This window comes from Gadus chalcogrammus, unplaced genomic scaffold (assembly GCF_026213295.1).
Source record: "Gadus chalcogrammus isolate NIFS_2021 unplaced genomic scaffold, NIFS_Gcha_1.0 GACHA083, whole genome shotgun sequence".
Lineage (NCBI taxonomy): Eukaryota > Metazoa > Chordata > Actinopteri > Gadiformes > Gadidae > Gadus > Gadus chalcogrammus.
The window spans coordinates 63,872-90,271 of NW_026613518.1; the positions used below are offsets into that span (position 1 = coordinate 63,872).

The 26,400-nt window shown below is 44.0% G+C and overlaps 1 long non-coding RNA gene across 2 annotated transcripts; it reads left to right on the forward strand.

Moving 5' to 3' along the window:
• Positions 1 to 575: 575 nt before the first annotated feature.
• On the forward strand, positions 576 to 3,835 carry LOC130378512 (uncharacterized). 2 transcript variants are annotated; one of them, XR_008894732.1, is made up of 3 exons: positions 576 to 892; positions 975 to 1,107; positions 2,292 to 3,835. It is a non-coding gene; the product is annotated as an uncharacterized LOC130378512 (long non-coding RNA). The 2 variants fall into 2 exon arrangements; XR_008894733.1 differs by having other exon boundaries at positions 975 to 1,098.
• Positions 3,836 to 26,400: the final 22,565 nt, after the last annotated feature.

A 26,400-nucleotide genomic window follows, 5' to 3' on the forward strand; every position in this document is an offset into this window, starting at 1 on the left:
CTGGGCATCTCTGATATCCTATTCACATCTCAAACCCAGAGGGCAGAGGGGTGATAGGACGTTGAAGGGTTTAGAGTTAGAGAGGGTGAGAAGAGTGGGGTAAGGGAGAGTGGGAGTCGTATGGACTAAAATGTCCTGCAGGTTTTTATTACGGTGGTAGGACATTAATATTTTAAAAGAAGCGAGTGGGGCGGTTTGAGGTATGGCAGAATTAAAATGTTGATTTATAGCTTGCTTGTCGCGAAAATGTAGTAATTAATGGAATTAACTTTTGTTCTGTGTTCTTTTTTTTCCAGGGAGAACGGGCCGGCCTGGCTGGAAGAGGGCGGTCACTTCCCCTTTAATAGTCTGAAGAAAACGTTTGGAATAGCCGCGGGGTCTAAGGGCCTTGAAAAGGGTCCTGGTGGCCTCCTCTACGTGATGGGGTAGAGAGCAGATGAGGTGGAAAACGGATTAGTTGGGACTTGATGATGGAGCTGAAAGTATGCCGGGGATGGTAGCTGGTGTTAAATAATAAGGAATGCCTGTCCGTGTCTTAAAATAAACCTTGGTGGCTAATGTTTTGTGTCCATCCTTCGTGTCTGTGAAGAAAACTACTGTTTCTAGGAAGGGGACCTGCTGGAGATGGAGAGTGTGTTTAAGTTTGATACGGGGTTGGTGTGAGTTAAGGATATGTATAAAATGGTTAAATTCCGTTTCTGATTCGTCCCAGAGGCCAAAGATATCATCTAAGTAACGGAAATAGACTAGGGGGCGTGACGGGCATTTAAGGAATGCAGATTCCTCCCAGTCTGCCAGATAGATGTCCGCGTAGGCCGGTGAATATTTCCTCCCCATTGCGCAGCCGCATATTTGTAGAAAGAAGGATTTATCAAATAAAAAGTTGTTGCGGGTAAGGTTAATTTCTAAAAACTTTAAAATAAATGTGTCGGGACGAGATGAATCCGGTGACGAAGACAATGCTTTCTTCACAGCCTCGAGGCCCAGGACAGTGTCGATGTTCGTGTACAAGGAGAAATCGTCGATTGAAAAGATAAACGTGTTATCAGGGACGCTGAGATTCTTCAACTTGTTGACAAAGGTGTATGTGTCCTTAAGGTAGCTCGGGTGAGTGTGGGATAGGGGGTTAATGTAAAAGTCTATGAACTCCGCCAGGTGGTATGATTCTGGGTGCCATGCCGTAATTCCGACGCCTCATTGTTCCGACGTCTCAATTTTCCGAAATATTTCCCATTAGATCGACATGCCACTATTCCGACGGTTCAATGTTCCGAAAACGAAACCCATTGGTCCGAAGGTCCGTTAGTCCGACTTTTCGAAAAGGAGGCGCATTAGGCCGACGGTTCAATATGCCGAATAGGAAAAATAGTTTTATACCTCGCTCGCTCCCTCTCCCTCTCTCTCTCAATCTCACTCTCTCTCTGTCTCCAAAATACAACCTAGGCCTACATATCACGTTCACGATGAATTTTGGAGGGCAAAAAGACAACGCTTCACTTCATTTCGACACGGTGTTGCAGCACCATGGACAGAGAGCGGAGGTCTAATTCTCAACACACACACACACACACACACACACACACACACACACACACACACACACACACACACACACACACACACACACACACACACACACACACACACACACACACAGAGAGGGAGCGAGCGAGGTATAAAACTCTTTTTCCTATTCGGCATATTGAATCGTTGGCCTTATGCGCCTCCTTTTTTAAAAGTCGGCCTAACGGCCCTTCGGACCAATGGGTTTCGTTTTCGGAACATTGAACCGTCGGAATAGTGGCATGTCGATCTAATGGGAAATATTTCGGAACATTGAGACGTCGGAACAATGAGGCGTCGGAATTACGGGCAGGCCCCTGATTCGGAGCCACAGTCGCTAACTATGGGGCGTCCTGGAGGAACCACGAATGGAACAGTCCAATTCTCTGGGGGTTTATGTATTTTGGGGAGAAGGTAAAATAATCTCGCCCGAGGGAGATCCGGGCCGTATAGGTAGTGTGCCTGTTTTGCGCTGATGAGATGGTTTTTCCTCATCTGGTCAATTAAAAGCCTAACCATTGTCTGAGTCTCAAGGTACATAGGATCCGTGAGAGGGCGATAGTAGACCGGTTTATTAAGTTGACGTGTCGCCTCCAGAATGTAATTAGTACGGTCCTGTATTACAATTTGCCCTCCCTTATCCGCCGGTTTAATAATAATCTCATCGTGAGATTTTAGTTTGTTGAGGGCCTGTTGTTGATGGACAGTAATATTGGCCTCCCCTACAGGACGTCGAGGTCGGAGGTCACGGAAGGAGCGGAGGTCCTGATCAATGAGCTGGCGTATAGGCTTTGAGACGGACTTCAAGGCTGATTCCCAGATAGACGGCGTAATAAAAGGTAAGTAAAAATAATCAGTGTTATATTTAAAATAATCGAGAATTTTTAACCGCCTGTGGTAAGTATGTAGATCTCATCTCAATAGGTCACGGTCTGGGAGTGACGGTGTCGTGATGAAGGTGAGGCCTCGTTCGAGGATCTCCTGAAATAGTAACATAGTTACGCCATTAAATGCGTTTATGTAAACATTTTTAGCGAGAAATGTGCATTTTACTTTCATAATGTTCGCTCGGTGAATGTGAAGGATGTTTGGTTTGATAGTTATGACGAAGAGGGAACGCTCCGTTCACTTGCATGGACAGTGTCTCTGGTTGCTATGCAACCTCAACGTCTTGGCGGACTATATCTCTGCTGATCAACACTACGAGTGCTGGAAACACACCAGACACACCATGTGAAGTTATTTAACCCGATTATTGTTATTTATATCTGAGATTATTTAATCTAACCCGATCCAAGCTCTATCATGCACCCAAACACGGCGGTGTTTGGGTTTCCTTCCTCGGACTCCTAAATCAAGCGCAGCCACAGGCGCGTAGCTGCGTACGTAGGACCATTTTTGACACAAAATGGTCAAGCAACATTTTAGCTGCGTTACGCACGTAAATCTTACGCGGGTTACGCGTTTGGTGTGTTCGTACCTTAAGCGTCGACAGTGTGTTGAGATAACCAGCACGTGAGTCAACGTCCTCGATATTCTCCCTCACAAAGTCATTAAAAGACTTGACACAACGGAGTTGGGTGGCGGATAGCCTGATAGATACCGTTATGAGGGGAATTGCAATGCAAGCCTGGGGGAATGTTTCTCTGGCCGTCCTAATTAAACGTTGGGTTTCCTTAATTATTGTGATAGCTGTCTGTTGTCTAAGGCAGTTGTTTATGCCAATAGACAATAAGATGAGCTTAGTGTCCAATCTGGGAGATGTGTGTTTCTGCAAGATGGCTGTTAGATGTCTTAATGTGGCTCCTGGAAAGCTATCTATCTGGATGTCGTCCATTTTTCTTTTTGGGATGCGGGCCAAGTTGGAATCGCCCATGAAAATCATGTGTTTTCTAATAGACAGGGACCACATAGTGGCTTTGCGGTTCGTAGGGGGGTGTATGCAGGGCTGGTGGTAGGAAGCACTGAGCATAGGGGAAGAGAAAAGATAAGGAAAAGTCGGGGTTTGGCGACTCGGACCTTTCCCCACTGGGACAAGGGCAACAACAGCAGGAGTGGTCAGAGGAGGCGTGAGAGGGCAAGGGTGAATCTCCACGCAACCTGTGAGTGAGTCAGAGTTCTGAATTGAGCCATTCTTAGTGATGATTATCTTGTTCCTTGTCATGGAAGGTAACACCGTGAGGGGAAAAACGGTCTGTCTAGTTACTGGACCAGATGAAATGAGACGGAGAGGTAATAAAGTCTGTCGGCACGAGGACCTTGGATTTATTAAGTAAAGTGGCAACGGTTATACAGAGTCATAAAGCGTGAGAAATCGAATATGTCTAAGTCCCTAATCAGCGCTGATGGTTCGTCCAGTGCTTCGCCCCAGTGGAAGGTCTGCTTCAGAAGAAGATCCAGAGTCCCTGTGTGATACAGTTTTATGCTGTATCCTCCTCTCGATGAGGTGTGTGCGTTTGAGGTGTGTGTGGTTCTGTGTGTTTTGGCTCCCAGGCCCTGAGAGAGCTTCGTAAAGGGGAGAGTTCCTCGTGTCTCCGGTGTGATAAATTAAAACGGGGAGTGCCCCCCTGAAATGTCTCGTGTGTGATAATTTATGTGGCTCTCAGGCCCCTGGTGTGGGCAGAGGTATCTCTTGGTTCCTCCTAACGGGAAGAGCTCTCAAAATGTCTCCTGTGTGATAATTATGTGGCTCTCCCGTTCTTGAGGATGACTGGTGCATTGTCTGAGTGTCTACCATTTGCCTGCTTGGGAAATGGGGCCTTGGCTCTGGCCTTGACCTGATATATTATCATGTTTGTGTTGTTGGGTTAGAGCAAGAGTTGACTATATTGTAATGTGTCCATGTGATGTGCTCATCAGGCTAGGGTAGGAGTTAGCTATTGTTGGGCAAAATAACCTGCTGAGCACATATAAATATAGCTAACTCCCACCCTAGCTTGAGGAGCACAACACATGGCAGTCACGTTACAATATAGTCAGCTTTTAACACATAACACATACTTGATAACATAGTCAGGTGAAGGCCAGAACCAAGGCCCCATTTCTCCTCCCAGCAAATGGTAAACACTCAGACAATGCACCGTTTCATCCTCAGAACGGGAGGGCCACAAACAGGAGATTCTGTGAGGTTCCCCCGTCAGGAAGAACACAAGAAGATACACATGCATACACTAGGGCCTGGGAAGCAAGGTCAAGCAAAGACACACAGAACCATACACATCTTAAACGCACACACCTCATCGAGAGGAAGATACAGCATAAAACTGTATCACACAAGGACTCCCCCCTTTTTCTTCTGAAGCAGACCTTCCACGGAGGCGAAGCTCTGGACGAACCATCAGCGCTGATTAGGGACTTAGACATATTCGATCTCTCACGCTTTATGACTCTGTATAACCGTTGCCACTTTACTTAATAAATCCAAGGTCCTCGTGCCGACAGACTTTATTACCTCTCCGTCTCATTTCATCTGGTCCAGTAACTAGACAGATCGTTTTTCCCAACAATTTGGTGACCACCGACGTGATTTTTTTTCTGAATTGAAACGCAACTGGGAAACGAGAGACGGAGAGCGGCACGACCTCGAGACCCCGGAGCACCGGACCGGTTCCTGCAGTCTCACCTCGCGCGCGCCCAACAAAAGGTAGGCAGAACCTGTTGATAAAATCCAAACTCTGCATAGTTATATAGGAATCACATTAGGAGGTGAGACTGTGAGAGCGGTTCGCTACGGGATATCTCGTGGGGACGAATTGGACTGCATCCCAGTATTTCCCCATAAACCCGATTGACCCTGAACGCGTGACACATCGAATATCGGCTCGTTGCATGGTGAAAGAATACCCTCGAGACCATAGGGCCTATAAGAATCGGTCATAGTGATACAAGACTACCGATGGCCGAGTAATGGATGCCTGGGCCAAGAGTGGAACCCAGAGGGATGCCTGGGCCGCGGGTGGAACCCAGAGGGAAAGAGAAGGGCCTATAAGAATCGGTCATAGTGATACAAGACTACCGATGGCCAAGTAATGAATGTGTATTAAATAATTCTATGTGGTAAGAAGCTTAGAGTCCTTTATCAGGGTTAGAGTCCCTTTGCAGAGGAAACGGTATGCCTGGGGCACGAGTGACACACAGAGAGACAGTGTGTGTGTGTGTGTGTGTGTGTAAGAGGCCCAGAGAGAGAGTGACGGAGTGGCTGTGTGTGTGTGTAAGAGGCCCAGAGAGAGAGAAAGAAAGAGAACGAGCGTTTGTGGGCCGGTTAAATATAGAAATAAATCAATCAATGATAACCCGGCTATGTGTGCAACGCTTGCTTGCTTTGCTATGCTCAACGCTATTTTGCCGTGTCTGATGATTGTGGGTGCGGGACACAGAATGAAAAGTCCGTTGATATGTTTCTGTGTGTGCGTCTGTGGGAGACAGAATGAAAGGTCTGTTGATATGTTTCTGTGTGCGTCTGCGAGAGACAGAATGAAAAGTCCGTTGATATGTTTCTGTGTGCATCTGCGAGAGACAGAATGAAAAGTCTGTTGTTATGTTTCTGTGTGCGTCTGTGGGAGACAGAATGAGAGGTCCGTTGATATGTTTCTGTGTGCGTCTGCGAGAGACAGAATGAAAAGTCCGTTGTTATGTTTCTGTGTGCGTCTGTGGGAGACAGAACGAAAGGTCTGTTGATATGTTTCTGTGTGCGTCTGCGGGAGACAGAATGAGAGAAGTCTGTTGATATGTCTCTGTGTGTGCGTTTAGAGGAGACAGAGTGAGGAAGGTCTGTTTAGGTGTGTGTGAGAAGGAGCGAGAGAGATAGACAAGGAGAGCTAAAGTCGGAGGATGATCGAGAGGGACCATTTTCCCTCTAGACAGTTGGAGGTAGCGATAGAGTGCGTGTTTTTCTAACAATGAACGGTTGTTTCAGGACCACGAGAAGGGACTCTGTATGGTTTTCAGGCCCAGAGTGTAATCCCCTTTTCCATATGTGTAGTCCTCCCATTTGAGGTCCCCGTCCACCATATTTGAAGTCCTCTACTCCACCTCATGTTGTAGTTCCCCTCCCTAGAATTGTATGGAAGTTAGAACCTGTGAGGGTGTTTTGTTCGGCCTGACGAGGCCTGTACCAATTTCGGTGGTCAGCTTCTAGTTTTGTGTATATAGAAATTTGGAAAGGGGTAGCAGTATTAAGTTATATATAATAAAGTGAAAAGTTATTTGTGAATGAAGGGACAGAAGGATCTTTTTGTGTGTGAGAGATAGTTATTAGACCTTGTTCCATGATGGGGAGTTGAGGATGTTGCATTCCAGGCTTATCTGTTAACGGTCCTAGCTGCTGCTTGACCCCAAGGGGAGTGAGGAAGGGTGAGAGAGAGAGAGAACACATTTCACCCCCATTTGTCGACCTACACCATTAAGGCAGTACAGAGAGACACACTAACACACAGTACAGAGAAAGGTAATAGAGAGTGTGTTCAACTGAAAGCGTGTGGTGGCCATACGCCATAAAATACCACATATCCAAGGAATGCAGGTAGAGCTCTGTTGAGTTTTCAGGCTTTGATAAATTTGTAGTTCCCCGTCTGCCATGTTTGAAGTTCTCTGTAGTCTCTGTCCATAGGTTTCACCTATAAAGGTTTCACCTCTGCTGGCCGAGAAAAGGAACTACCACTGGTTTCTCCCCACCCACCCAGCCGGAGCACGCGCGCTCTCAAGGCGTTATGGCCGCACCCAACGTGGGAGGGAGACACACAGAGAGAGAGAGAAGCCACATTCCACCCTTATCTGTTGTCTTGCACCAAACAGCACCCCGTACTGAGGAGGGAGAGAGAGAGCGTGTTCTCCTGAAGGAGGGAGAGAGTCACAGGGAGACACAGTGGATATTCACATTATGGCTAATTTGTTTTAGTTTTAGTTTTGTTTTTTGTCTTCCTAGGACAACAGTTATCATTCATGATGATGAACATCGAAGTTCATGAGGAGGTTATAAGGACAATAACATTGATACTTTAATAGGACAACAGTGATGATAATCTAATGCAATTGGACTAAAGAAGGTGTTGCTATTAACTAAGTGATTAATATTATTTTCACACAGGAAAGAATAATTGAATAAATATGGATATGATAAGATGAGAATAATAATAAAAAAAATAAAACGTAATATTGATAAACTGTACAAGTAGGACAACACCTATTACAATATGGGGTACATCTCTTTGGTCAAGGATGACAGGTGGATTAGCGCTACATCTGCTGGGAAGGGATCCTACATGCTATGTTGTCAATTTGGATTCGGAAGTAGTGGGTTTACCTTTCAAATGCCACTACTGCTGCTGCAACACTTTAATAATTTTAACTCTGATAAATGACTTTTTGTTTTATAGTTTCCCTGAGGTGTATTCATTACGCACACACACTTGGCTGCATAGGGCAGTTGGGGCTGAAGACTCTGTCTCCATCCCTCCACTTTGCGATCTATACCACCATATGGGTGGGGATTGATTGTATCTTGATTGTACCTAAGGCAGGCACAGTCACGATTACTTGGCAGAGTAGCTGTGGGCACTGGCTCACTTGATCATGAAGTGACGAGCTGCAACAATCATGGGAAGTGCTAGTGGGGTGTAGGGTGGAGGAGGAACAGGAGTCAGATATGTCAGCTCTTGCAGCAGAGGTGGTCTTGGAACGGGGCATGTCGCGTTTTATTTTATTTTATTTTACCTTTGTGGTATAGAAGGCCACTAACGCATGTACGTTTTTTCGGTTTAGTGCATGACTTTGGAACAGCGTGGTTTCAGGCGGCTGATGGTAACCCACCCATATTGGGCTTTGGTTTTGGACATACTGGTTTCGATTTCCCTTCCCAAAAGATTGGTTTTAGTTTGCTGATGGTTAAGGTTAGACGTTTCGACGTTGGTTGCACCAACGGCGTTCTTAGATTTGCTCATCATTTAATGCGCATGGTTTTGACCATTGCGCAAGGGGGGAGGTATTGAGGAGAATTAAAAATAAAAAAATAATAATAAAAAAAAAATAATAATAATTAGAAAACAAGGTTTTTCTTCACCATACTTGCAAACAATGATTGACATCCAGCTAAATGAGTGTGAAATATAAAACAAAACAAACAGTGTTCAACAGATGGGTAGAAGCAGTCCCCAAAAGACCAAAGTGCGACTACAGTAATCAAGTTTCTGACTGGAGAAGTCAAGGCAAGGTTTGGACTTCCGTCAGGAATAAGCTCAGACAAAACGTTTATTCAGAGAACACTCAAACAAGTGATTCAACATTTGCATGTCAAATAAAGATTAGATTACGCCCCAATCCTCAACCACAAGGTATGGTGGAAAGAGTGAATGGGACGCTCAAGACAAAAATTAACAACATTTGTGCAGGCACTAAATTGAATTGATGCACTACCACTGACACTAATGAGTTATCGCATGAAAACTAACAGAACGACGCATCTAACCCCGCATGAAATGCTTAAGGGTCGACCCATGCCTTCACTTAACATTCAAGGGTCCCAAAAGGGACTTCCATTAGAGTAATTAGAAATAGGATTAAGGAAAATATGTTTGAACATCTAACTGTTGTACATAAGTTTGTAATTCCAGCAAGAGCAACACAACGTTCCAGGGCCAGAGGAGGAGCCAGATGCAGATACGCCCGGAGCCGACCAACTACCCAAGGATGATGCAATCAGATTTCGGCAGGGTTTGAATCAGTCCTGTTTTGGTGGTCCACTATTAACAAAAATGTTGATTGGATAAATAATATATACTATAATCAGCAACGTTTTGTCAATTTTTCCACGGATAAGGTCAAGGGACTATATATAGATATGCTATTGGCAGAGCAAGGAGGGGTGTGTGGGATGATAAAGACGACATGTTGTACTTTTATCCCCAATAACACAGCACCGGATGGGTCGGTGGCCAGGGTGCTGGCAGGGTTACAGTCCCTCAGATTAGATTTGGCAGAGAGCTCCGGCATCAATGACCCCTTCACAGGATGGATGGAGAGCCCAATGAGCGATGGGCGCTACAGGTGCAGCAGGTGCCATCCAAGCTTACCTGGGGATCGAGAGTTTGGACGAGGGACCACCAGAGGGGCCCGACCTGATCTGGCTGGAGAACATAGAATAGACCCCCTGCCCCACTGTCCAAGAGCCCCCACGCAATGCAGCGCACCAATACATGAAGATCACCTGACCCCCCCCCCCCCCCTCCCTTCCCCATCCCAGCCACTACAAGCAAACCCCACCCCCCCCCCCCCCCCCCCCCCCCCGCCTGTGACGTGCTAGTAACCTCTCCAGGTGGGCTGCCCCATTCCCGTCCCCGCCAACGGCACCACCCCCCTCCCACCTGATGCACCCACGTCGCCCGGACCAGGGATCTGCGTTCCGGTACCAGGGGCTGCGGCCCGTTCCCTTAAGGCTTGAGGGCGCCCCTGGCTGTATTCGCTTCTGTACGCTTCACTGTTTTTAGCCGCTCCCATATCTATGCCCGCGTCTACGCAACCGACGCCGGGAACGCAAATGTTGTTGTTTATATCGCTGTCCCAATAGATGGAGCTCGGGGATACACACGGGCGAGATTCCAGGGGCCTTGATTGCCCGTTTATCAGATGAGGTCCTGAGCGCAGTTGAATAAAAGGGTGTAATGCTCAGGTGGCGCCTTGCGACCACCTGCCCGTGATGACGCTCAGGACCATTCCGTGGTTTCAGTTGTTCCCGTGCCCCGGGCCTACCCTAAATACCCCATGCGTGGGATTGCTTGTTGTTACACGACCAGTTAACTCTTCCTCACATCCTTGGTGTGTGGTCATCTAGGGATGGGTTGAGGGGGATTGCCATTCGTTGTGTACCTCAGATCTTTCTGATATTATTATTATTATTTAGGGACACGTTTCATGGTTGCATTTCTTTCCTGTGATTGTTATTGTGTAGTGTCTGTGTGATTGTTGCATTTTTGTTATTGTTATTGTTTACTGTTAGTCTTATTGTTGCTTTTTGCTGATACTGTTATTGTTCGGAGTTTGTTTTATTGTTGCATTTCGTTGTTATTATTATGGTTTGGTGTTGGTTTTGTTGTGTGGCCAGCTTTGTTGTTGGTTGTTGTTTTTTGGTATCGTTTGATATTTGTTTTAGTATTGTTGTATGCTTGTTGTATTTTTATTTTTATTTATTTTTTTCTCTTTTTTTGTGTATTATCTGCGGCCAGTATTGTTGGTATTGTCTGCTCGCGATGTAAGGCCGGGGTGGATGCCACCCCCTAGGTGGGGTGTGTATGGCATACCCATGTCTGAAGCATGGGTAGCGTTTGTCCCTCGTGGTTCCCCATACACCCGGTCCAGCGAGTTGTTTTAGTCCCATGCTCATGGTTGTTTGTTTTTATGGTCATTTGCCTTCTTTCTGTTGTTTCTAATGGTGTTATGATGGTAGTCCCGTGCTGGAGTCCTATCCCTCGTACCCCAAATGAGTAAAAGTCGTCTTGCGACGACTTGAGGGGGATATGTTGGGAAAAATAACCTGCTGAGTACATCACATGTACATTATAAATATAGCTAACTCCTACCCTAGCCTGATGAGCACATCACATGGACACATTACAATATAGTCAACTCTTGCTCTAACCCAACGAACACAAACATGATAATATAGTCAGGTCAAGGCCGGAGCTGAAGGCCCCATCTCCCAGGCAGGCAGATGGTGGACACTCAGACAATGCACCAGTCATCCTCAAGAACGGGAGAGCCACATTAATTTATCACACAGGAGACATTTTGAGAGCTCTTCCCCGTTAGGAGGAACCAAGAGATACCTCTGCCCACACCAGGGGCCTGAGAGCCACATTAAATTATCACACACGAGACATTTCAGGGGGGCACTCCCCGTTTTAATTTATCACACCGGAGACACGAGGAACTCTCCCCCGTTACGAAGCTCTCTCAGGGCCTGGGAGGCAAGACCAAGCAAAACACACAGAACCACACACACCTCAAACGCACACACCTCATCGAGAGGAGGATACAACCATCAGCGCTGATTAGGGACTTAGACATATTCGATTTCTCACGCTTTATGACTCTGTATAACCGTTGCCACTTTACTTAATAAATCCAAGGTCCTCGTGCCGACAGACTTTATTACCTCTCCGTCTCATTTCATCTGGTCCAGTAACTAGACAGATCGTTTTTCCCAACACTGTCGAAGCCTCGTGTGTCTTGTCGCCTGGTTGTTCACACGCCAGACACTTCTCGGACGGCCGAGTTGTCCGCCCATTCAATATTTAACCGTTAACCTTCGTTCAAACGTTTAACTAATCTTCAACGCAATCTTCAAGCGGGTTGGTTTCTGACATACGTCAGACCTGTGTTGATGGTAAAACAATAAGTGTTTTTAATTTTTTACTATCATTACCAAGAACACACGTTTGACCCGCTTGAAGATTGCCTTAAAATAAGGGGATTTTTAGACGTGAATAGACCTCTGCCCCGGGTGTTTACCACGCGGCAAGATGGCAGCGGCATTGCCGCATACGTGCCACTGAACAGCGCAGCCCAGGTGATATCTAGTCAGTGTATATAGCTATGGTCGCTAAACGTTTATTTCTTGTTGCACTTGCGCCAAAATAATTAATCGAGTGGAAATATGATTGTTATATATACCAGGCGTTTCTCTGTGGGCACCCCCGTTTATATGGCTTAGAGGCTAGGTGCTTGCTACATCCGGGTGTACTTGGTAGGAGCGAAATGCTAAAAGCAATGCTTGCCTTTCCAATAGTAAGGGGCGAGGGAGGGCCTTCAGACCTGTCATGTAGGCCCCATCCATTTTTTGGGTGAAAACGGATAAGAGTTGATGCGCGCGCAGGCTTGAAGAGCGCGCGCGCGCAGGCTTGATGAGCGCGCGCAGTGTGTGTGTTAAAAGTTATTAATTCAATTAGGTCTTGTTCAGGTGTTTATTGTGCTCACCTGTAGTCTTTTACAGGTTGTTTTTTTATATTCATTGGCTGCTGTTCAGGGCTTCTGGGTGCTACTGTGTTTCATTTTTATGCAAAAATATTAAAATGTACAAATATTCATACTGTTTTGTGTAAATAGGATAATATGAAATGGTTATTTAACTACCAATTTTTATTTTGTAAATTGCTATGTGGAAAATATAAAATGCTTATTGAAGTTGCATATCTGTCTTAATTCTCTTTTCTTTCTTTTTCCAGGTCTACATGCTTGAAATGGTAGAATGCAAACATAAATGAGTTGGCTTTGTAAGTACTGTACCTACTTCTCAGAAAATCGTAGAAGAATAATTGAACATTATAGAGCTGTCCATGGACATTTTGGAAGAAACTGTCCATTGCCCTGTATCTACAGTGACTGTCATCGAGTTTTCCGATCACAGCAATCCCTGAAAAACCACTTAGCACAACATGGAGTTTCACAGCATGAACCTACTGGACATTTAAACTTTAAAATTAACTGTCAGTTATGCGATTTCAATGAATCAGTGAATATAAAACAGTATTTCTCTCATCTTGGGAAACATCTTAAAAGTAAAGAGACTGTTACTTGCCCCTTTAATCATTGTTCTTTCAAATCAAGGGTTTACTCTACCTTTACCTGGTTGATCAAGTGCAGTCAGAAATCAGTGATGCTGAATTTTCTGGGGTTGAGAATATAACCGAGCATGAAGTAAACACTGATACAGTTCAGGCTAGACTTGCATCTTTACTTCTGCGATTGCATACAGTTTTGCATGTCTCAAAGACAGCAGTTCAGCAAATAGTTACAGAATTTAGGGATATTGGTGTTTTAGTTGGTGAGCTAAACAAAAATACTCTTGATAAAGTATTGAGGCAGCATGGTTGTTAAATATAGTTAAAGATACTTTGTGCCAGACTAATCATTTTAGCTGTCTTTCAGAAGGTGGGTCTTTGGGAACTGACAAAAGAAGCTTATCATTTTTCAAAGAGAACTTCAGTGTTATTAACCCAGTTGAATATGTTTTAGATTTGTCATCAAAACGAACATTTGTTTATGTGTCAATCTTGGGTGTTCTTCAAGTATTGTTGAATAGGGGTGATGTACTTGACAGAGTTTTAGAAGGAAGACAACAATTTCAATCTGGGCATTATGCATCTTTTTCTGATGCATTATACTGCAAGGAAAATCCACTTATTTCTGGTGAAGTTCTAAGTATTTCTCTGGGCTTGTACATTGATGATTTTGAAGTCTGTAATCCTTTAGGGACCTCAAGGAAAAAACATAATTGTGTGCCATCTATTGGGTAATTGCTAATTTACCTGTAAGAGACCGATCATCCTTATGTACTATATATCTGGCTGCCCTATGCAAAAGTCAAGATGTTAAAACATTTGGTTACAGTCCAATTCTTCAACCATTGCTGAGAGACCTAAAATGGCTTGAAAATCAAGGAATTTACATCAACAGATTAGGAACTAGTGTGAGAGGCACAGTAATATACATTTCATCAGATAATTTGGGGGCACATTCTTTTGCTGGCTTTCAAGAATAATTTAATGTGGACAAGTTTTGCAGATTTTGCCTTGCAGGTTGAAAAGATATTCAAACTTGTTCTGTAAGAAGTGGTGCATTTGTATTGAGAACAAGAGAGTCACATAACCTAGACCTCTCTGAGCTTAAGGACAATGTGACTTTGAAAAGTGTCAATGGGGTAAAAAGGGACTGTGTTCTAAATGAACTACAGTACTTTCATTGCATCACAGGGTTTCCACCTGACTTTTTGCACGATCTTTTGGAAGGCATTGTACCTTTTGAGCTGTGTTTGAAAAAATTAATTGAAAAAAAATATTTCACTGTAGATCATTTAAATACTGCCATACAGCACTTCCCTTATAAGTTTTCAGACTAAACCAATTGTCCTCAGAAAATTCCAGTAAATTTTCATTTGGTCGGAACAATAGGAGGGAATGGCCATGAGAATTGGACTCTGTTAAGGTTGTTGCCATTAATCATTGGTGAGGTTGTTCCTGAAAATGATAACGCTTGGTCTGTGATTCTCAAACTAAAAGACATTTTTGAAATCTTGGTATCGTCCAGTTTCACAGAAGAAAGCCTCTCTTACTTGGAAGCAAAGATCTTTGAACATAGGAAACTTTTAATAGAAGTGTTTCCTGATGTGAAACTCAAACCCAAACATCATTTCCTTGAACATTATCCCGGTCTAATTCGTTGCTTTGGACCCATGGTGGACTTCTGGACATTTCGCTTTGAAGCTAAACATAGCTTCTTCAAGAAAGCAGCCCGGGATCTAAATAACTTTAAGAACATTGTTTCGTCTTTGGCCAACAAACACCAACTTATGTTGGCATACTTTTTGGACATGCCATGCCTGTACAAGCCAGCAGTGGAAGTAGAAAGAGCAACATACAGTTCCCTAGAAAATCTGTCGACCTTAGTCAAACAAGCTATTCAGCACAAATTCAGTCATCTGACCACTGTATCACTTGCCACAACAGCCTTTATACATGGGACCAAATATGTTAAGGGCATGTTTGTATCATTTGGAAGCACGAGTGGACTCCCTGACTTCTGTCAAATCCTGTACATTGTGGTAGTGGACAGCAAGGCATTCTTTATTCTTCAACCTTTCTCCACCTGGTACCTGGACCACTTCAGATGTTTTGAAGTTTGCAGCACTGATGATCTCCAACTTGTTGTAGTCGAACCTGCAGAGCTGAACCACTACGCCCCCCTGTCAGCCTACCTCTTGCAAGGAAGACACCTGGTTTCTCCCAAGGCATCCCTACTGCACTGAGGTAATAATTTTGCTGATTGTCTTGTGGATAATTATAATTGTGCATTAACCCTGAACTAACCCTGAAGCTTGTTTTGATTATAAGACTACCTTATGTTTTATACTTTTCTATAGCTCATCTTTCACCGCCAAAATAAACATTCAAAATTATCTCTGGTCTTGTTTTCTAGCTCATTCATTCCATGATTGGTAACATTTTGGTCATCATAATCACATCAGGCATGCCATATGATGGTCTGATTGCCAAAACGTTGCCTTTCATTTAATAAATATGCGAAAAACGAGATGTGTGCGGTACTTTCCTCTTAAAGGTAATCCAGGGTTTCCCGCAGAAAATGTGTTAGTTTAGGTGGGGGGGTGCAACTCTTTTATAAAGGTGGTATTATGGTATAGATCATGCTTATTTTCATGCAAGCTGTCAGACTGTTGCCCTGAAGCCTGATCTTTACACGGAGAGTGAATATAGTTTAGATTGTTTTATACTAAACTATAATATTCACCATTAAAAAAAATTAGAATTAAGCAGCCGTGTGTTGATAAGGCGGCCGAAACCCTGCCTAGGCTCTGTAAACTTGAATGTAATCAAAGGGGCCACCATAGCTACCAAAATAGACAAAATTGAAAACCTATTTTCAGTATTACATAGGGTTTAAATAAGACATTTAATTTGTAATCTGGTAGGACAAAAATCCAACACCTTACAGTGCACTCTTCTACTCTTCAATTTGAAGTTACTCATATGATATGCATAAGGCGTACCTATAATATTTGATCATGACACAACCATTTTTGGGAAAAAAAAAAATTTAGCTGGGATTCACCATGTTGCTGCGCGTCATCCTTAGCCAAGATGACATCCGGAGGATCACCATTGACAGCATGCCAGAGACTGTTATTGGGCTTCACTTGATGCTAAAAAACATGCTTGGACTGGAAGGTGACTTGGTGGTGCAGTTCCAAGATCCAGAGTTCGCTAATGAGCTTTGCAACTTGAGTTGCATGTCAGAGCTGCCTAAGGACAAAGTCACTTTGAAGGTCTACAGCAAGAATCTAGAATCCCATCAAACAGACTCAACCTTGGACACGGCAAGCCTAACCACATCCTCTGAGGAAAGCCACATCACCTCTGCCAGTAGTCCTCGTCAGCTGCCATAGCCATTTAATATTCCTACTTTTTCATTTGATGTGGAACTTAAGTTGAGGCACGGAAATGAAGCCTTCCACAAAGATGGAACCCTTCTTGACATCTCCAAAGACACAAAATCTGACATTTTGGATAAAATAGCAGAAGCCATCTATGTCCACAACCCATACCCAACACGTGAGGAATATGATTTGGTGTCACAAGCTCTGGTCGAAAAACATCCATGTCTGAGGGAACCAGGGTCGGTCAATGTTTGGTACTGTTGGAAATTTAGTTTGAAGTTTAAAATGGGTAATTTCAGACAGAAGCTACAATTGGCTGGATGCCCAGAGCTCAAGATAAACTCACGCTCTCCAGGTACACCTGGGAAAGGAAAACTTAAGAGGGCCAGAAAATCTGAAGTAAATTTCCTGCCAGACCTCCCTGAGGGAAAAACACAACGTTCCCTCGAAGACGAAAGAACGGAGATGGTCACCGAAATGAAGAAGAGGAGAATTGATGGGCAGAAAATAAAAGAAATGATGACCAGCACCTTTTCTTTACGGAGAAAACAAATTGTGGAGGATGAGCCACCTATGGTCGACGTAAGAGCAAGATGGCCAGCACTGTTCTCTGAATGTCAGGTAAAAGTATTTTTTCTATTTCAGATGAGGTTAGGAGGATCAGATTTTAAACTGATTTGCTAGATAATTTATTTAAGAATAGTTTATGAGTCATGAATAATTTGGTACACTGACTAAAGCATACATTGATTAAAAAAAAATGTTTCATGCAACAACAGTGATATAATTGAATTAACAGCCAATCGCTTGTGTTCCTTTGCTTGTTTTCTGCCTACCAGATTGAAGCAGAGTTTTCACGCCTGACCTGAAAGGCTCCCTCTTCGCTGGCCTGGACAAGTATCTGCTGAGGTTTCTTGAGGTGTACAGAGCCAGGAGTGGGCTGGTGGAGCTGAACAGCCTTTTGAGTACTCTGGATAATGACGTACGTGTGTTGATATAAGTCTGTTTTACACAATCCATACCTGCCAATGTGTTACAGATCATAGAGCAATAGTTCCAAAACCCCTTGTAGACTCCCATTTTGAGCTAGAATGCTTTTGCATACTTCTATAATGAAGTTATTTATTTCATTCTAGTCCAATATCAATTTTTTCAGAACATATTGATTATTTTTTAACTCAAACAAGTATGCAGACATTATTAGGATATAACATCACTTGGTATTGTTTTCTGATTTCTGGCCTAATATATCCCATTTGTTGGTTATTTTCTTATTTTTTTACAGAGTTCCAATTAAAGGCAAAGGGCAGTTGTTTTGATGGGGCTCCCCTACTATCTAAAAGATGTGGCCAAACTTTACAAGAAAGTACAGGTATGTTTTTCAATATTTTCTGAATGCTTTCTGTTGTAAAAAATAATATTAAATTAATATGTACATTTAAACTATATTCATGTGAACATGCATTGCGGTAAGAACAATGCTTAAAGGCTGACTATAAAACATTTCTATGATAAAACAAAGTAAGCTAAACAGACCACCCCAGATAAACCAGCACCACACATTCTAGTGGGGCAGAAGTGAACATCGAAAAGGATTATTTATGTGTGACTCTACTTTGTTTTATCCTCAATGTTGCATAGTCTGCCGTTAATCTGTTTCAAAATGTCCCTCGTGATTTAATTTGTAATACTTCACCCAGCTCATATTTCAATGAACGAAAAGTAAAGTAAAACCAAAAAATAAAATAAAATTGAACTTAACCTGTGTTTCATGCTTACTGCTATGACACCTGAATTTCCCCATGGATATAAATAAAGGTTAATATTTTTTGATATATTTGTCCACTTTGTGTAGGTCACAGATGCAGTGGAGGACTGGACAAAGGGGATGGCAGTCGGTATCCTTATGGTGGAACAGAATGATCGGGTCGGTTTCGCAGTGGTCCTCGAGGAAGAAATCATCTTTCCAAGCATCAGTGATTTTCCAACTGCTGTGGCACTGCTAATGGGTCTGCTCTTTGCCCTCAACATAGACTACCCCAGAGGCCTCAAGTACACTTTTGAGGTGATTCAGAAGGTGCTTATGGACATTGGTGGAGGGCAATGCTCTGCATTAGTTCATGGGTTAAAAAACCGACTTTTGAGAAAGAAAAAGTAAGCTTAAAAGCTGCTTTTTACATTGTTGTTAGTTTTGATGCATTTTTTCTAAATGCACATTGTTCCGTTTACGTTTTACACTATTTGTCATTTTAGCTAGCATTCAACAATTTACAAGTTTTAACATTTTACTGCTTTTTGAGAAGATTTCATAGAGGGAGAGAGAGGTAGCGAGAGATGTAGGTTGCTGGAGAGAGGTAGGTTGCTGGAGAGAGGTAGGTAGCTGGAGAGAGGTAGGTAGAGGGAGGTAGGTAGCTGGAGAGAGGTAGGTAGAGGGAGGTAGCTGGAGAGAGAGGTAGGTAGAGGGAGGTAGGTAGCTGGAGAGAGGTAGGTAGAGGGAGGTAGGTAGCTGGAGAGAGGTAGGTAGAGGGAGGTAGGTAGCTGGAGAGAGGTAGGTAGAGGGGGTAGGTAGCTGGAGAGAGGTAGGTAGAGGGAGGTAGGTAGCTGGAGAGAGGTAGGTAGAGGGAGGTAGGTAGCTGGAGAGAGAGAGGTAGGTAGAGGGAGGTAGGTAGCTGGAGAGAGGTAGGTAGAGGGAGGTAGGTAGCTGGAGAGAGGTAGGTAGAGGGAGGTAGGTAGCTGGAGAGAGGTAGGTAGAGGGAGGTAGGTAGCTGGAGAGAGGTAGGTAGAGGGAGGTAGGTAGCTGGAGAGAGGTAGGTAGAGGGAGGTAGGTAGCTGGAGAGAGGTAGGTAGAGGGAGGTAGGTAGCTGGAGAGAGAGGTAGGTAGGTAGGTAGCTGGAGAGAGAGAGGTAGGGAGGTAGGTAGCTGGAGAGAGAGAGAGGTAGGTAGGTAGGTAGCTGGAGAGAGAGAGAGGTAGGTAGGTAGGTAGCTGGAGAGAGAGAGAGGTAGGTAGGTAGGTAGCTGGCGAGAGGTAGGTAGGTAGCTGGAGAGAGAGAGGTAGGTAGCTGGAGAGAGAGAGGTAGGTAGAGAGAGAGGTAGGTAGAGAAGAGAGTAGGTAGAGAGGAGAGAGTAGGTAGAGCAGGGGTAGAGAGAGGTAGGCAGGTAGATAGAGGAGAGGTAGCTGAGTGAGAGGTAGGGTAGGTTTAGCTGGAGCGAGGTAGGTAGAGAGAGAGAGGTAGGTAGGTAGGTAGAGAGGTAGGTAGGTAGAGAGAGGTAGGTAGAGAGAGAGGTAGGTAGGTAGGTAGCTAAGGTTCGCACTCATGAATACTTAGTAGCCTACTATTTCTTGTCCAGTGTCTAATACTGTTGACCCTACTACACTTGACTGTGTAGTTTACGGTCTACAGCCTATGCGTAGTGAACGCCTCCGCGAATCGCTTCGAAACACCGCCGCAACTCCACCGAGATGTTTGGAGATGGACGTATATCGTTGATATTAAATAAAGAATGTCCTCTTTCTACGCGAATGGCTCTTGAAATGGATATCGCTGCTAGAAGGCGTCCGTCGCGGTCATCTCGTAGAGCGACCTTACCGGCAGGTTAATGATTGTATATATGTGGTACCATTTGGTAAGTCATTTTTTTTGGAATAATAATACATTTACAGTTATGTGTTACTCCGTGAAAAAGACGATTGAAGTTAATTTTTCCTTTTTTATTGAACACACACACACGCACAAATAAAAAGCCGCTGTTGGTGGTGTCGGGTCAGCCATCTCTTCTTCGTTTGTTACCAGACTCCGGTTGCATTGTGGGATAGCGTAGTGAGGTCCGTGGTTTACTTTGGCGGTAGTACGCATTCGGAAACGTCTTCCGTACTACAGAATGCGTACTGAGAATTCGGACTGTCGTGACAATTTCTCTATAACATATTGCGTCTAAGCAGATGAGATAATTAGATGCCAAAAAGCACACAATACTTGTTGACAATTAGTGGTCATATATTTGTAATAAAAGTACGAACAAGATACATCACAACATGCACCAACAAACAACATAAACAGCATACATTACAATAATCTGAAGGCCGCCAGATGGAAGCTTCTCTTTGCGTGTTACTTCATACTCAAGGTACGCTGGGGAGAAGTCCACTGAGTGTTTGAAAGTAATGAGTTCTTATTCACTGGGGTTGGCATCTGGAGGGGGTGCTCCCCCCCAATAAAACAACAGCCTTTGTGTACCAGCTGGTAATCTTTCTATTGAAGCCCCCCCCGATGTCATTTGATTGGGTCGGTCTGAGTGTTGAGTGACCTTCTGGTCTTCGTTTTGACGTTAGCCAGGGGTGTGAGGACATCAAAGCATTACGATTGGCTGATTTACAACACACGAAGATAGGAACAGGCAGGCAATAAAATGCTTCACACGCAGGGGCGGCGCCAAACGGTTGCTTGCCGTTGCTATAGCAACTCCAAGCAATTACTCATGAAACCCCAGAGCGAAACCCCCTGATTTTTTGTCAAACTCAACAACAATTTGAAATAATGCCAATTTTCCGTTTAACAATGAGTAATAATAAGTTCAATCTAACCTATGGAGATGCGGTGAATGCCGGTACCAGTCCCCATACCGGACCATTCCTGTTCATTATGACTTTTTTTTAACCCCAGATTAAGTGCATAATCAGTTGAGTAGCGTTCAACATGTTCAGGGGTCCGTGACTGGACTGTCGTTCAAATGAACACGAGTCAGCCTGGGACTCTCCTCTCCTCCCCTCCCCCTCACCGTGCCCAGTTCCCGAGCGTTGGGCATGCGCACACTCTGTAAGTGACATGAACAGATTAAAAAAAAACCATACACACAATTAACACAAACTATCCCAAGCAATATGTACAATATTAATTAATTATATTTAATGTACATGAAACAATAATTTCATTAATAGCATAGTCTTACGAAAAATAAATAACATTTCAAATATGCGGACATCTCGCGGCGAGATTATCAGTCAGAGATGTTCGTTGCCGGCTCGGTGGCGCTTAAAAAATATGGACAAGTTTTTACTATTTCGAAAGAAATCAAGTTCAAACACGACTCGCGATGGCGAGGCTGAGGATGGGCTCGTTAATAGCCAGACTTGTGTTGGACTTGGCAGTTGTTCGGAGGGGGTTATGCTGAGGTCAAGAACGGAAGAAAATATTGTAGCCTACACAGTTCTGAATTAGCAATACAATGTTATCACATGCTTGCTAGCAATGTTGGTGTGTTAAACCGTATGGATTAAAGTGGAATATTGCAAGAAGTCCTGTGATCAAGACATCGATTTAAGGTAGGCCGTTTGGTTATTAAGTTTGCCCGTCGCAGCATATTGACTTGGGGCCCATGTGATTTTGTTTGAAGTAGAACTAGATTATAGGTTTGGCTCATGCCAAAGGATGGGTTTATCGTAGCCTGGTATGATCCGCCCTTAATAGAAGTATTATGAAGTATAATAGTATCAACAATAATAGCAACTATTGTATTAATGTTCCACATAGGCTACATTTGAGACGTATCGCGCAACTAATGTGAATGCTTTGGAATGTACCGTGTCGACGGTGGGTCTGAGATGTGCAATTCACCACTATTGACAGGACAGGTAACCTTGTAGTTGGGGGACTGCTGACGGGCTGTTGATTGAACTATGTTGTTTGTTATCGTGTGGCCGCAGTGCCACTGGACTAGCAGTGAATGTGTACATGCCGCTGGGCTATTTTCATGTTGGCCTTCTTAAAGATCTTCCTCTATATTGTTCTATGTCTTTACGTCTTTATGTCTGTGCGTGTGTGAGGGAGAGGGAGAAAGATAGCGCACGTTGAACTGTCAAATGATACGATCACACTCAATCACAGTGGTGCGATTAGTCTGTGTTGTTACTGTACTGTAAACTTGCCTCGTACGGGACCGCAACCACCCCAACCCGTGCCGAAAATGTCTTCCCGGCCGTGTCTCTGCCAAATTCAGGTGTTTTGATCAAGGTTTTTTTTTTTTGACCAGCAACCTCTTGAATTCATACAGCAACTGTTAAGCAACTGCAACAAATTATTTCTGGCGCCGCCACTGTTCACACGACTCTCGAACGTTCACACTTTAAATGACCCAAAAGGAGCCCAGAAGGCAGACACTATATAAAATTACACAGAATATCAACAAAACTTAAATTCATATAGACCAAAACAATACAACATGTAGATTTTCCATCACAATCCCCCCTTTGATTATTTTATAATCACAAATTCAAAATCTATCATGTCCGACCATCAGCACTTCTCCGCTTTTATAGGAGGTTGTTCAGACTATTTATACCACCGTTCGCTTTTACAGAAGGTAGCATAAAATCCCCTAACATCACAATCAAGTAATCTGTTTCCATATATTCAAAAGTCATAAAAATAAAAACAGAAAAGAAAACCAAAACAAAGAAACAAGGCTACCTTTTAAAAACATTTCTAAACAAAAATATTCTTATTTGATGTGTCCTTAATGCTGCTTCCGTGATACAAACACATGAGTAGTTGGCAAGCACTTAATGTTTACTACTCTAAACATTAATTGTCAATCCAGTCAGCATTAATAACACACAGTATAACCCAACATTTAAACGGTATTCCTCTTCTCTTTCCCATTGATCTTCATGATGTCTCTGAGGGACCTACATGGGGTTTGTTTAATTTTTTTTTTTTAGTAATTATTTCCTTTGGTTTGCTTTGGTATACCCAAGGTTGTTGTTGTGGGCTCCCCATCCCCCCTCTTGACGCATGATTCTCCCATGTGTCAATTTACCATAAGGGAAAGCCCAGGCCTGTAAGCATGGCTTGCTGTTGCGAGCGCACCAAAAACCTTCTACTTTAATTCTGAAAAACATTGTAGCATACATCATGGTTATGCTTTTTGGGGTTCAATTTTAACGTTTTTTGCCTTAATGAATTCTACCGCTGTCGTACATTTGAACTCTGTCTAACACATTTCTTTAACCTTCAACTTTTCTACTTGTCTATGTTTCTTCAAACCACTTTTCCTGATGACTTTCAAACCTTTCAGATGTAAGAAATTATCACACAATTTATACACAGTCCTAGTTACACATTAGATCTTTCTCTTGTAATATGTATGCTGTGTCTAGTGCGATACTTTACATCCGCCTGGACACTGCTCTTCTCTCCATCCGCCTGGACACGCCTCCACCTCTCTCTCTCTGCTTTCTGCCTCTCAATTGCATCACGGGCTGTCCTTTGAAGTGCCTGTCCCCACGTCTCTCCCGTCTCTGAGACCCTCCTTTGTCTCAACGTTCAGGCCACTTCCTTGTGGCTACACAGGCACCATGGAGGCCACCACTCTGGTGCTGTTGGTCCTGCTGGACTGTCTCCTTGTGTCGTCCAGCAGACCGTTCCGTAGCTCTTCAGGTGGGCCTCCCATGGTCTGTAACTTCATAAAGTCTGATGCAGAGGAGTTGTGACGTGGGGTATTTGCACTGTATTGGGCTACTGGTCGGGCTGAAAGCAGGAGAAGGAGGAGCGTTGTCCAGGTCCGGATCTATTTGAACAAAACTTGATGCAGATGGGTTATCTTTCTCCCCACCCCTTTCCTTATCTTGTCTTGCCTTACGTTCTCATCTATCTCTTCTCCTTCCATAACACATACTTCTCCCAATCTCTCTCATACGTTCATTAATTCACCTTGTTGCCATTTTAGCCATAAAACATTAACAAAATATCATAATATAAAAATCTGCATTTTTCAATATTAGGCAACACACTTCTGTTGTCCCCGTCACGTTGTTATTCGGGGGTCGGTCGGGGTTCGTCTGGGTCATGTCGTGGTTGTGTGATATGGTTGACCATTAAAATGGTTGTGTTAGATTGTAATAATCGAGTGTCCACTGTCTACAATAGCCCGTTGTTTAAAATAACCATATCTAATATTAAATTTAGCTGATCAGGTCGCGTAATGCTGGTGAGAACCATATAACAATCATTTGGTTGGTTGTGTTATGTGTTATGGTGGGTATACCTGCTCCTTGGACCTGGTCTGCTCCCGCGTCCCGTCAATGCGAAATCCCCCCTTCACCTCCGCCTCGTGGATGATTCACAGTCACTTCATGGGAAGGTGCGGATTCCCAGTAGTCCGCTTCATCGCTTTCCTCATTTCTAATCGGACAATCTTTTAACCAATGATCCTTGGAGCCACAATACAAACAGTCCTGGTTGATTACTCCACGGGACTTTCTCTCTGCTGGCCGGTCGGTTCCTTGGTCTTTGTCGCGACGGGTTGGCCTAGGATTCTCCAGGGCCTCCAGTTGGGCGAGCTGGAGCTTCTTGGTTATCTCCTCTTTTCTATTCTTCTCGAACTTTTCTTTCTTCATGAAGAGATTTTCTGCGTGGGTTGCGTGACTTATAATCAAATCAAGTCTGGCGGTACGCCACCCAATGCAGTGTGTCTCTATGAATTCCGATATTTTGTCGGCCAACGCATCCAGGAAGGCTGCGGTGAGATTTTCTTCGTACGGAGTCTGAACCACCCGGTCGGTTGGTACAGGCACTCCCCCGTGGATCTTGAACACCTTTTCAACGCGGTCCATCAAGTCAGCCACCGTCTCGCCTTCTGTTTGTTTGATCTTTCGAATAGCGGTCCAATCTCTAACCATGGGGAACGCCCCCCTGGCCCGTTCACACAGTCCCTCTACCAGCCGGCGGTACACGGACCCTTGATCCCAATTGAACATTAAATCCGCTTCATCCCTCCCGGGCATGTCGCCTTGGATCCGACCCCACCTTAGGGTCAGTCTGTACGTACAGAGTTGGCGAACTTAGCTGATGGAGGCCTTGTGTTGTTGGACCAACCCTTGAAGGGCTGTGGCGAAGGCAGCCCCCCCCCACTACAGATGGGTCTGGGAGCCATTCCGCTATGTCCTTAATGTCACTGGGTCTCCATGCACGGAAAAAGTATGCTGGACTGCCATCCTGGGGGTTCAGTACTTCGATCATGGGGAATTGTCCATCCATCACGTCCCCATGTTGAGGAGTTTGGGAGAACGCAATTCCCTGGTTCCTCAAGCGGCTGGCGACGGGCTCCCGCTTGGTGGGTGTGGCCGTCGCCTGCTGTGGAGCTTTCCTCTGGCTACGAGTTGCAGGCCTATCTCCTGCCGTGCTGCAATCGGGTGCTTTCTCCTCATCTTTGAGGTCAGGGTAGAGATTGTCCGATGAGACGGCTTCATGGGCGTTGTCATACGGAGGAGGAGAATGGGGATTCGCACGCGGTCCGTCGGTGCAGTCCAGGTCCGGGTCTATATCTCGGGTGACATTGAGATTAAAAATCCCTACACTCTCTACGCTCTCTGTCCCTGGCTGAATTTTTTTCCTATCCTGGCCCTCTCTTTCCCACAAATAAAACGCACACCAACATAGTTTGGAACTTTTCTTTTTCATTTCTGATTCCAACAATCGTCTCTCTAACTCCTGTAATCGTTTTAAGCTAAAACTCCCCATTTCAGGAAAGCCCAGTTTGCACCAATATTTTAAACCCTCCAGAGCCGCTTCACCATGCTTCTCCAACATCACCTTCGCAGGTCCCGCTATCTCAGTTTTTCCAGATTTGTTCCCCATATTTTAGATACTTTTACACTAGTTATTATTTAACAAATTATCTAATATTGCCGAAACCTCCTTGTTACTACACACATATACATATATTTATTAATGAATGCCTATTATTATTATTTATTTATATATAACCCCAACAGCGCCTAACGGGTTTCCCTTTACCGTTTTGACAGACCCTCCTGCCCTTTCTGTTACATATATAACCATATATATATTGACGGAACTTTACCGGAGTTGCTTTACCGTATATTCCTATAACAAAGTTCGAAC